We start from the raw sequence: 13,408 nt of genomic DNA, 5'->3' as shown, positions 1-13,408 counted from the left end.
CTTCAAGAAGCTTGGCTATTTTACTGGCTAAGCAGCCAATATGATATCTGTCAGCTTAACATGATATTCACTTCATCCACCACCAGCTTGTAATGACAGCACTGCATACCATCTATAAGATACACTACAGCAATTCAGAAAGACTTCTTTGACAGCACTTCCCAAATCCACAACTATGACCATCTGGAAGGACAAGGGCAGTAGACGTATTGGAACACCACCACCTGCAAGTTCCCTCCAAACCCTCCTGACTTAAAACAATATTGTCATTTGTCCATTGTCACTAGGTCAAAATCCTGGAACTGTATCCGTACCAGCACTGTGTGTGTATGTACATCACATGGACTGCAACATTTCAAGAAGCCAGCACATCACCAGCTTCCCAAGGCAATAACACTGACATTGGCAGTGACATTTGCATCCCAAGTAGAAGCTTTTAGAACAAAAACTAAAACTCTAATTGAAACACATTAAATTCTTGATGGTGCTTAACAGTTTAGAGTCGTGGGGGTGGGGGGGGGGGGGGAAGCTGAACCCCTGGCTAGAGAGTCCAGAACCAGCTGTCTAAGTCTCAGCATAAGTGAATAACCATTGTAAGATACAGATTAGACAAAACTAATTAATTGATTTAGAGGGTTGTGAATCTTTGGAATTCTCTAACACATAGGACTGTGGATGCTTAGCCACTAAGTGAATTCAAGACTGAAATTGACACATCTTTGAAAACAGAGAAACAAGACATATTGGAGAAATGGCAGGAAGATGAAATTGAAGCAGCAAACCATCCACGCTGTCAAATGGAAGAGGTTGCTCCTGTTTTTATGATCTTGTGTGTCATTAAAAGGTAAACAATCAATAAAACTTTCTATGGCAAAACAATTTGCTTTAATAGCACAAATACAGCAATTTCTTGAAACTCTCAAAGAGATTAATAATGAACTAAAACCTTTTCAGTGTTCAAGGGAAAATCATCCAATAATTTATGATGATTCATAACTTGTGAAATATCTCTTCCTTATCTCAAATTGCTTGATACTTGTACACTTGCAATGGCATGCTTCAGTGCAAATTCTGGGCCAATGTAGCTGGCCACGTCAGCTCGAAATCAACTTCTCTGCTTTGTTATCTGTTGTTGGATTATTTATGATAGAGTTTTGTATCATTATTCTCAAGTCCTGTCATAGCAGTCTCACCTCTGAATCAAAAGGTTGTGAATAGCATGTGCTGTACCATTGCCATCGTTTAGATGAGATATTGAAACAAAATCCTGTTTTTCTTTATCGTGGTGGATATAAATGATTTTATGGCATTATTTAAAGAAAAGCAATGGAGTTCTCCTGGTACTCTGATCAACATCTATTCCTTAATAAATACCATATAAGACTCTTAATTGGTCACTATTGAATTTGGGGCCTTGCTATGCACAAATTGACTGTTGCATTCATTTATGTTGTAACAGTGAATGCACTTTGAAAGAAATTTGTTGCCTGTGGAATCCTCTGAAATGTGCTGAGAGCATGAAAGGTGCTATATAAATGTGAATTAATTCTTTTATTGCAGTTGGTGCTGAAAACACTGTTGGAAATGGTGTACTGGATAAAATCATTGTTCTAAAATCTAAGCATGAAGTGGGAACGGAAGGACTGAGCCCAGGCTTTAGTTAAACCAACAATAATGAAATGTTCTTCTTTGAATTGCATGTATAGTTATGGGTTGGGTTTGAGAGATAACCTTTCAGGACCAGTTGTCAAAACAATGTTTGTAACTGTGTTTTTTTCCCTTTAGGTTCTTGCTGCCGAGGCATGGAATATTAATGACATTGTTTATTCTCTTTGATTTTTCAGCTGATGTTGTGCAGTCTATTGATGAGAGACTTTTTTTTTGCAGCTACTGTACCATGTTTTGTATTTATTTGCATGTTTTTCGTTGATGTTAGGACATCTTGATGCATCTTCAGTGCAGGTACAAAGGAAAACATTGATGAAACGTGTTTTCGACAGTCAGTGTCACCTATTAAAAAAGTAGGACTGCGATACTGTTGTCAAGTGTGTCACTATCTTTTCCTGGAAGAGTATCCATATTCAGCAAATTTCCTCTTGGAATAACAGATCAAAACCCATAAAGTGGATCATTTATATGCCACTCCCCATTATAGAACAGCATGGAGACAGTTAATGAGAGGCATGGCAAAAGGAATATTTCCATGACTTTGTTCCTGTGCAGTCAGTGGCTGAAAGTGCTGTCTTGAGGGAATTATTTGAAAGAACAAAAGTGCTGTCTGAAATTTTTGTGCCACTGGTACTTCAGTCAACACAACAGCTTGCTGCAAAAAGTGTGTGCTACACATAGAGAGGCTTTTTATTGCTCTTTTTTAATCTTAGAAACCCAGCAGTGATGATAAAGGTATCTGTGACATTTGCAATTTTCTATGCACCAGCCCACTCCATTTTCTTCCTTAGTGCCACTTACATGGTACAGTAAGTCTGTACCATTGAGAATAATTACAGTCTGCATAAAATGAACAGTGTAATACGAACACAGCTTCCTGTAATTGCCTTTTCATTATTTGCTAACAGTGAGCTACTCAGTCATAAGGAAATAAAATTGCATAGTAATTGACTGACGATAGGAAGCTGAAACAAATTCCACAAATATGATAATTTTCACGTAGCCATAACTCTTACCCCCCTCCCCATTTTGAAGGAGTTTAAACCATTTATTCTGTAAAGTAAAACTACCATTGCCTGGATTGAAAGAAAATTGTAGTATTAACATTTGCATCTGTTTAGACTGGAACATCCCATTAGCTGTATTAGGGGTAGACCAAGGTTATTTTCCATTTTGTAACTGTAGCCTCTGACCTGAATTGGATTTTGAGCTTTGTTTGTTGCAGAAGCTATGTCATGGAAACCTGTTAGCTGTGGGCTAATTATTTTAACCTCTGTTTAGTTAACCTTAGGAAATGTAAGATACTTACATAGGGGAAGCTATGCTTTTAGCACAAACAGATTTTCTAAATTAAGTACACTGTCTTTGCCAGAAGCTTTATCATTTAGATTTGTAACAAACCCTACTTTTGTTCTTGGCTTGAGCTTTGCTAGATTACTGATCTGCTGATTAATAGATCATTATTTATATAGCTTGCAGCCTTCCTTTTTTATAATTATGATTGTGTATCACAATTATCTAATATAGCAAAACCCAAATCAAATTAGTATTTCACGAACCAGACTAACCTGATTGGTATGAATACCTGCGATACAACCCTACTAACATTTAACAGTAGAAGTCACTTATACTGCTTGAAGGATTTGTTTGTATTTTCTCGGTATGATGATTGCTATTCTGTAATTAGTTCCATAGGGACAGTACATGCTAACAGTTAAAGAATAATTACAGCCCATGAAATATTAAACTGCCTAATACAACCTTTTGTTGAGAATTCGCTGAGGATAATTTCATGCAACAAGTAATCCACAGTTTTCATTCTGTACCATGGGCATGCTTTTCATTCACAAAGAAGAGAATTTTGGACAGAGGTAAGTAGCGTCTAAAATGATAATATTTCAAAACATCAAAGTGTATTCAAGGCCAACAGCTTTGTTTAAATCTATCCTCCTTTATTTTCATATGCAGTACATCTTGAAAGTCTATACAATGCATGTTGAGAATGAGCTGGAATGTAATTTTCTAATTTCACTTAACAAAATATAAATGAACCACTTCTGAGACTCTATTTCTAGAGTATTGTATTTTTGTGCACTGTGTGTTTTGATTATAATTTGGAATGTTTAACATCAAATCATTTTCAGAAAAAGATAGACCAAACCACATAAGGCAAATTATTGTTGACAGGGCATTTCATAACCTGCTACAATTGAGAGATTCTAAAATGGTTACATTTTAAAATATCTTAGAGTGTTAACAATAGCTTACTTTTGGTGAACATACGAACAATTAATACCATCATGTTTCAATTCTCCTGATCCTTATGGTTAGAATAATATTTTGAGTTGTTCACTTCCTGGGAAACTGAGTGCTGAGAGTAAACCACTGATTTAAATATTTGTTTTGGCAATTATATTTGGTAACATATTTCAACACAGAAGAAGATAATTTATAATCCAGGTAGTCAATCATAAATCAGAGGTAATGGCAATCACTATGAATCAAAAGCCTCAGGAACTAAGAGACAGATCTAGTGCTGTTAATATAATCATTGCGTTTTCTATAGCCAATTTATTCTTTTCTTTTCAGCAGAAGGTTCCCAATCTCAAAGATAAAGAATAATGAATTGAAAACTATGGTAAAGACTTTATTCAATGTGAGGAGGATTTGATAACTTTAATTAACAAATTATGAAGGTCATCTACACTCTGAGGATAAAATCTTTACGGTTTGCCATTGAGAGATTTTTTTGTATCCTGACTGTGTAATTGCCAATTGGAACTTTTTAAACATAATAATGGGAATAGTTATTATACAGTAAATGCATTTAAACTCTGCAATAGATTAAATCAGTTTCCTGTTCACATAGAATTCCTATGATCCTTTAAATATAAAAATGTAAGACCAAGAACAGCCAAAATGGCATGAATGGGCTCCTTCACCACTTAATTGTTCTAGAATTCATATAGAGATTATAGCTATCTCTAAGGTCTCTCTAGCAGCCATATCATTTAACTCCAAAGTCAGTTATGATCTACAATAAAACATGCTGCATTTTTTAACTGAATTTATTGTGATATTCAAAATTTTAAAATATGAACTACAATCTAAGATCCCATATTGCTTTTAATTTAATTCATTATTTCACTAACTGCATTTACCATTTGAAATAAATACAATTAATGCCTGTGTTAAAGCACCAAGCAGAGAAATACCATATCAATGTGTGAAGTATTTGTTCATTAATATCATCAGTTGTAACTTTTAGGCTTCAGTTACATGAGAATAGGGGTGGTGATACAGTGCATTTTCTCCATGAAGAAGAGTTGCATCTTTAAAACAATTTTAAAACTTATCTATTTTTCGATGTAAATAAAAGGAAAATACAGAGTAAAACTGATTTCATACCCACTAAACACCAAGAGGGAGCATTAATTCCTCTTTTTGTCACTACTAAAAACAAATCAAACCATGAAACAGAGCAAGAGAAGTAGACAGAGATAGAGTGACTAGGGGCAGGAACAGAAGCAAGCAGTGTGGAATTTCATGTCACTGTCAGCACACTGGTTTTGCAGCTTTATCCCTCTGCCAGGTCATTTTCACAGAAGGAAAAAGTGGTTGATGAGGTAGTGCAATAGAAATTAAGCCTCACTATTCCCAGAGTCATTACAAAAAGAAGACAGAGGGTGGTGGTTGATGGGAAATGTTCATCCTGGAGTTCAGTTACAAGGATCTGTTTTGGGTCCATTGCTATTTGTCATTTTTATAAATGACCTAGATGAGGGCATAGAAGGATGAGTTAGTAATTTTGTGGATGACACTAAGGTTGGTACAGTTGTGAACAGTGCTGAAGGATGTTGTAGGTGGCAGAGAGACATAGATAACCTGCAGAGCTGGGCTGAGAGGTGACAAATGGAGCTTAATGCAGAAAAGTGTGAGGTGATTCACTTTGGAAGGAGTAAGAGGAATGCAGAATACTGGGCGAATGAAGATTCTTGGTAATGTAGATGAGCAGAGAGATCTCAGTGTCCATGTACCTAGATTCCTCAAAGTTGCCACCCAGGTTGATAGGGCAGTTAAGAAGGCATACAGTGTGTTAGCTTTTATTATCAGAGGGATCGAGTATTGGAACCATGAGGTAATGCTGCAGCTGTACATAACTCTGGTGCACCCACATTTGGCGTATTGTGTGCAATTCCAGTCACTGCATTATAGGAAGGATGTGGAAGCTTTGGAAAGGGTTCAGAGGAGCTTTATTAGGATGTTGCCTGATATGGAGGGAAAGTCTTACGAGCAAAGGTTGAAGGACTTGAGGCTGTTTTCGTTAGGAAGAATTAGGTTGAGAGGTGACTTAATTGAGACACTTAGGATAATCAGAGGGTTAGATCAGGTGGACAGTGAGAGCCTTTTTACTAGGATGGTGATGGCTAGCACAAGGGGGCATAGCTGCAAATTAAGGGGTGATAGATATAGGGCAGATGTCAAAGGAGTTACTTTACTCAGAGTATTAGGGGCATCGAATGCACTGCCTGCAACAGTTGGGACTTGATGGGCCAAATGGCCTGTTTCCACACGGTAAGGATTCTATGATGTTCAAATGGTTTTAGTTAATCAGAAGAATGGCTTTTTATAGCACATTGTGCTGCAAGACTAACCCTTCTTCCAATAATTTTGCCAAATCTGCAAGAACTACTCATAAAATATTGCTACTTGAGAACAAAAATAATTTGATTAAAGTAAGCATATAAAGAATAAATAAGAAATTGTTATCTATGCGGAGAACCGCACCTGGTATCTATATGGTCTAAAGTGATTTACTTTGAAGCTTTACTTTTAATTGTATTCACAGTTATAAATGTATGAGTTTATAATTCCAGCAATAAATATATATTGGGAAAACAGATCTTTATGGCAGAAACTAATTATCAAGCTGTTCAATGTTTGCAGATGGCCAATTGAAACATCCAAATTGGTGCCAAATATGGAGACTTCTCCATCTTCCTTACTTCCTTTGATAATCTCCCAGAATCCATCGTTGAGCCAATTCCCACATTCCAACCCAAGTTCTAGCAAATCCAGGTTCTCTCTCATTGCTGCTGCTGAATCAAAGGATGACCTTTATCCCTCTACTGCCAGGTTTTAGAATTTGCACCTCAATGCTACCAATTCTCAGAACTGTTATAACGGAAATAAATTGATCCAAACTGCACTGAAGCACAGCTAAATGCCTTGCTTGACTATGCCTATCCCAATCTAGTAATAGTCAAGACCCTAAGTTTACAGTTTACATCAGAAAATGAACAATCAGAGACTTGAATTCCTAAAACACAGTTAGATTGCACAAAATACCTAAATTAGTTCTTTTTATTTGTTCTTCGGATGTGAGCAGTGCTGTCCTTGAGAAGAAACTAATGAGTGCATTCACAGGCTCATACAGTCCATGTGACATGGATAGGAAGGGAGGATGGAGTTCTAGGACTTTTACACAGTGATAGTGAAGTTAAAAATTCTAAAACATAGTTTCAAGTGAGGAAAATGTGCATATATATTTCTTGTACACACTACTCCCACAGTGTGCTGATGATCATGCAACTGAAAGTTGAAGATGGCAGATGGGGTGTTAGTCAAGCAGGTTGTTTTGTCCTAAAAGGAGTTGAAGTTGTTCAAGCTGCATTCTTCCAGACAAGAATTTCGTCAGGTTCTTGACGTGTGCCTTGTAGAAATTGGGCAGGCTTTGGGAAGACAGATGGTGAGTTATGTGCAGCAACTTCTGACTTATGATTATAGCCACAGTATTTTCATGGCTGGTTCAATTAAGTTTCTGGTCAATGGTAACCTTATGGATGTTGATAAAAGGGGATACCAAAGATGATAATGCCATTGAATGGACTTACCAGGTACAGACATAGAGGAGCCACATCCTTTAGCTGAGGATGATGGGAGGATACGCCAGAATGGAAAGATCTGCATGTTGGAGTTTCAGTATAAGATGGAGAGATGCATGAGGAAGGATCATAAAATACTCTGAATAGGCTTCAACAAGCACAATACCCTTTATAACCAATCAACACACCCAGATAATCCCTTCATTTCCACCTGAAATCAAATACCAATGAATGCAGCCAAGTCTGTCCATCTTTGTTATCGTAATCACTGAGATGAGGGGCAAGGATAGAGCAGACAAGAAGGAACTTTTCTACTTGCTGGATCAATGCAAGGGGCATAAGTTTTAAGGTAAGGCGCAGGAGATTTAGAGCAGCTGTAAGGAAACGATTTTTCACTCAGAGCATTCTGGGAATCTAGAACTCACTGCCTGAACAGGTGATAGAAGTAGAAACTCTCATAATGTTTAAGAAATATTTAAACATAAACTAGCAATGCCATGGCGAAAGTGAGGACTGCAGATGTTGGAAATCAGAGTCGAGTGTGTAGTGCTGGAAAAACACAGTAGATCAGACAGTATCCAAGGAGCAGGAGAATCAACGTTTTGGGCATAAGCCCTTCATCAGTACTAACAATGCCATGGCATACAAGGCTATGGGCCAAGTGCCGAAACATAGGATTAGTATGGTTGAGTACTCATTTTTTACTGATGCAGAATCAGTGGGACAATGGGTGCTGGAGACCTCTGATTCTATGAGTCGATATTGATACAGTGTACTTGCTGGAGTATCATTGATCAGGCAAATGATTACTTTGCATACCACATGAATAATGTAAACAAGGCAATTTAATCAAAAAAAAATACAATCTAACATTGGAGCATACCAGCTTTGTGCAACCACCACTGGTCACAGCGATGTGGCATGATCCTATCTTTTCATGTTCTTTCTATGAAAAAATGAGACACAACTCTAAACACAAAGGCAGAACATTTTTCAACTGGATAGACATGTAATCTCTGTGTCATGCATTATTCCTCTGACTGACAATGAGATTTCCTAGGTTACATCAGCACTCCCACTTTTTTGCCACTTGTACCACAATGGAAGTATGAGCCTGCAAGTTCTGTCCATGGGCATCCAGGCCTCATGACGTATCTGCTACTGAGCCTTGAACTGGATTCCACTGCTTGCCAGCTCTATCACCTCACTGAAAAACACTGGTTGTTATTCAATTAAAACTATGATCTGTCACCACCATTCAACTGGTATGTAATAAATAATTAAGCCTTTCCATACATTGTACCTTAATGGACCCCGCAACTGCTAACTTTCACTACAGTCTTTATCCAGTTTCTTTGGTCAGATGGGAAAATCTCCTGATGTCATTGATGGGGAAGTAAACCTTCTGCTTCCCCAGACACCTCGAGAGAACCTGCAGGAAGGCAATATGAATGACAAGACTATGCATTTTCTCCTTGAATAGGAAGATCAGAGTGATGCCCTGGGGGGGGTCGCTGGTAAAGAGAAAGGCTGTGAGTTCCTTCTGATGTCGTTGGCCTCAGGAATGTGAGCTTAGTGATTTCCTGGAGTTCATATCAGTCTCTGCCACAACAATGCTTCTGACTTGTAGGCACTGCAGGCATGTCCAGGTGCTGCTTAACAATGGTACCTGGATCTCCAAAGCTGTCTAGGAGAAAGTGAGGACTGCAGATGCTGGAGTACCAGAGTTGAAAAATGTGGTGCTAGAAAAACACAGCAGGCCACGCAGCATCCGAGGAGCAGGAGAATCGATGTTTCAGGCAAAAGCTGAAGAAGGGCTTATGCCCGAAACGTCGATTCTCCTGCTCTCCAAAGCTGTCACCTAACAACATGTTCAGCAACTTCTTGCTGGCCACTGTTGCATCATTGATCGGTTCACACATCTCCACATGTATTTTATTGCTACCGTTTGAAATTCTGAAATGGGCCCGAAAGTGGCTGGGGCCAAGCCAGGCCAACCAAGTCACAGTGGTTTTTCTCTCCAGATGCAGCGTGACCTGCTGAATATTTCCAACATTTTCTGTCAGAGGAATGCTGCTTGATACATCTTCCAATGTTAGATTGCATTATTTGTTTGATTAAATTGCCTTGTTTACATTGTTTATGTGGTATGCAAAGTAATCATTTGCATGATCAATGATACTCCAGCAACTCTTGTCATATCTCAAGCAACTGCACTTTTGCTCTTGTAAGACCAAGCTCTTGTTTCCTGGCACTCTGCAAATGTGCATCAAACTCAAACAGAGTGCACACAGAGTGTTCTGAATTCCCAAAAGTTCATGTAGAATTAATCATATATGCAATATTTCAATGTGGAAACTTTATCTATACTGTCCTTTGCAAATGGAACTTATGCCAAAAAAGGCAATCAAAATACATTTGGACAGTTTGAATTGAATTATTTGTGTGCATAATTCCGCAGTAAAACTTCTCATATAACAGCATTAATTGATAATTTACAGTAGAATGGCTGGTGTGGAAAATAAAGTGCCATTTTAGTACATTAAGGGGTGTTCTTTAGGAGTTGTGATGAAGCATCAATAATTTGAAAAAGCACAGAGAGTGTTTTTTGCTTGAACGTATGACATATCTCACCAGAACTTCATTCTGATGCTGAGCATGGGAACATAATTGTTCCTCTCTAGTACTTTCTCAGGATGATGAACACAATATTCATTATTCAAGATGATAATTACAAAGTATGTGGAAGGAGAGGTGTAGGCTTTAGGATTTACGGAACAAAAATAGGCCATTTTGTCCCTCTGCACTTTTCTTTCCTCCACGTGAACCATTTAGTTGAGTACCACACTTCTGCTCCTACTTTGCAATCCCACTAATATACCTCTTTTTCAAGAAATAGTGTACTACATTTTAAATTATTTATGGAATGCTTCATTAGTTTACACTTTAAGAATAAAATTGTCTTCAAAATACTTATTATGATCACTTTAATGCATGTTTTGTAGTTATATTGTTTGATATTAACAGTAATGTTGAAGGATGCTTGATTTGATTTTAACTGAACAATCCAGACTTATCACAGGCATGCAAATAATAAGAAGATATCAGAACCACTTGTCTATGTATAGTGCAGAAAAATGTTAATACCTTTTCATTGCGATTGGTGATGTTATGCTACATTTCATTATAAAAGATACTTCATTTTAATAATGTCATGTCATTGAGGTATGAATACTCAATGAACACTATTGTAAGTTTGCTATGTAAATTCTTTATTTGATTTAGAATGACTACAAAACAAATGTTAAATTAGTTTATAGTTTAATCTATATGGAGACATTCTGGCCATGTGTGAATATTGCACAAGTTTAAATCAACTCTTCTTCAGTTAGGTTTTTATTAATGGTAACAAAGCAAGGATTTTGTGAACCTTATCTGATCACTATCTTAGCAAACCTTGTTGTAAGTGCATGTGTCAGATGAAAACAGGATTAAACTTTATCATGAAGGCCCCTGTGGTAAAATAGCCTGCCAACATTCACTGTTCAGGCTCTCACATGAATAAATGGCAGTATTTACAAAAGGATGATGACTACCTGTGGAACTGCATCCCAGCAGGGTATCAGTACTTTCAGGAGAGGAGGAGAAGGGAGAGAATTAGCAAGAGATAAAAAGAACTTTGTTGAACTTTGTTCTTTTTAAGGGAAAAAAGGTGTTCATATCTATTTGAATAAAATGGCATTGAACTTAAAGCATTTCTTTGATTATCTGCAGAACAACCACAAAACAGAATTGAAAAAGTATGACACCTGGTGGGATCTGAACTGTGATGCACAATTGCTGAGAAATGAAATGAGATCGCTTGTGAATTCAGTTGTTGCAGCTGTGTCTTTAAAGGTAACTGTTCCAAACTTTTCTGATTAATGTTTACAATAATTGCATAAATGCTAGAATTAAAAGCAAAAATACACAATTCTGATTAGGAATGTTTTGGAAAATGCAGTATGTGCAGAGACTATGCAAATCATATTACACTGCCTCTGAAATATCTTAGGTCACAATCCTGACTGTTATCCTGATGGCATTCTCCAAAAGTAGAATCTCTACCAGACTTTGGGGATCAGTGGGAGGATACTTCATTGTATAGGGTAGGGAGCAATTTGGATTATTCCTGCCCATAACCTAGAAATGCAAACCAATACATGCCTAGGGGTAGTTGACTGCCAGAATTGCTCATGTTTTCCCCTTATCAGTGGTATATTTTCCTACTAGGCATGGTGACCACTAAGATGTTTGAAGAAAAAAAAATTGAAATTCATTTTGGTGAAGAGCATGTGGCATCCGGATCTTGCTCGCTCCAGCAGCACATATACTAAAATTGGAACGATACAGAGAAGATTAGCATGGCCCCTGCGCAAGGATGACACGCAAATTTGTGAAACGTTTCATATTTTTAAAGCCCGGCTAGCTCAGTCAGTAGAGCATGAGACTCTTAATCTAAGGGTTGTGGGTTCGAGCCCCACATTGGGCGCTGTGTTCCACTTTGAAGTTCTAAATTGGAGAAAGGCCAATTTTGACAGTATTAGGCAAGAAGTTTCGAAAGCTGATTGGAGGCAGATGTTTGCAGGTAAAGGGACGGCTGGAAAATGGGAAGCCTTCAGAAATCCAGAGAAAGTATATTCCTGTCAGGGTGAAAGGGAAGGTTGGTAGGTATAGGGAATGCTGGATGACTAAAGAAATTGAGGATTTGATTAAGAAAAAGAAGGAAGCATATGTCAGGTATAGACAGGATAGATTGAGTGAATCCTTAGAAGAGTATAAAGAAAGTAGGAATATACTTAAGAGGGAAATCAGGAGGGCAAAATGGGGACATGAGATAGCATTGACAAATAGAATTAAGGAGAATCCAAAGAATTTTTACAAATATATTAAGGACAAAAGGGTAACTAGGGAGAGAATAGGGCCCCTCAAAGATCAGCAAGGTGGCCTTTGTGTGGAGCCACAGAAAATGGGGGAGATACTAAATGAATACTTTGCATCAGTATTTACTGTGGAAAAGGATATGGAAGATGTAGACTGTAGGGAAATAGATGGTGACATTTTGCAAAATGTCCAGATTACAGAGGAGGAAGCGCTGGGTGCCTTGAAATGGTTAAGAGTGGATAAGTCCCCAGGACCTGATCAGGGCCTCTTGCTGAGATATTTGTATCATCGATAGTCACAGGTGAGGTGCCGGAAGAAGGGCGGTAAAGACAAGCCAGGGAACTATAGACCGGTGAGCTTGACATCGCTGGTGGGCAAGTTGTTGGAGGGAATCCTGAGGGACAGGATGTACATGTATTTGGAAAGGCAAGGACTGATTCGGGATAGTCAACATGGTTTTGTGTGTGGGAAATCATGTCTCACAAACTTGATTGAATTTTTTGAAGAAGTAACAAAGAAGATTGATGAGGGCAGAGCAGTAAATGTGATCTATATGGACTTCAGTAAGGCGTTCGACAAGATTCCCCATGGGAGACTGATTAGCAAGGTTAGATCTCATCGAACATAGAACTAGCCATTTGGATACAGAACTGGCTCAAAGGTAGAAGACAGAGGGTGGTGGTGGAGGGTTGTTTTTCATACTGGAGGGCTGTGACTAGTGGAGTGCCACAAAGATCGGTGCTGGGCCCTCTACTTTTTGTCATTTAAATAAATGATTTGAATGTGAGCATCAGAGGTATAGTTAGTAAGTTTGCAGATGACACCAATATTGGAGGTGTAGTGGACAGCGAAGAGGGTTACCTCAGATTACAACAGGATCTGGACCAAATGGGCCAATGGACTGAGAAGTGGTAGATGGAGTTTAATTCCGA

General features: G+C 38.0%; 1 long non-coding RNA gene and 2 other non-coding genes across 5 annotated transcripts in view; all 3 read left to right on the top strand.

The window, feature by feature from the left end:
* The window catches only part of LOC122558431, a 357,678-nt gene that overhangs the window by 171,493 nt on the left and 172,777 nt on the right, over window positions 1-13,408 (top strand). For 2 of the 3 annotated variants that reach the window (XR_006314130.1, XR_006314135.1), the window contains exons 4-5: window positions 668-844; window positions 11,328-11,450. This is a non-coding gene — a long non-coding RNA (uncharacterized LOC122558431). The remainder of the gene's footprint in view (window positions 1-667; window positions 845-11,327; window positions 11,451-13,408) is intronic. The other variant, XR_006314136.1, reaches the window with a different exon arrangement.
* On the top strand, window positions 11,902-12,008 carry LOC122558751. Its single transcript, XR_006314239.1, has one exon. It is a non-coding gene; the product is annotated as a U6 spliceosomal RNA (small nuclear RNA).
* On the top strand, window positions 12,012-12,084 carry trnak-cuu. Its single transcript has one exon. It is a non-coding gene; the product is annotated as a tRNA-Lys (tRNA).

Source organism: Chiloscyllium plagiosum, chromosome 17, assembly GCF_004010195.1.
Source record: "Chiloscyllium plagiosum isolate BGI_BamShark_2017 chromosome 17, ASM401019v2, whole genome shotgun sequence".
NCBI lineage: Eukaryota > Metazoa > Chordata > Chondrichthyes > Orectolobiformes > Hemiscylliidae > Chiloscyllium > Chiloscyllium plagiosum.
This window is presented reverse-complemented; position numbering and strand designations above follow the sequence as displayed.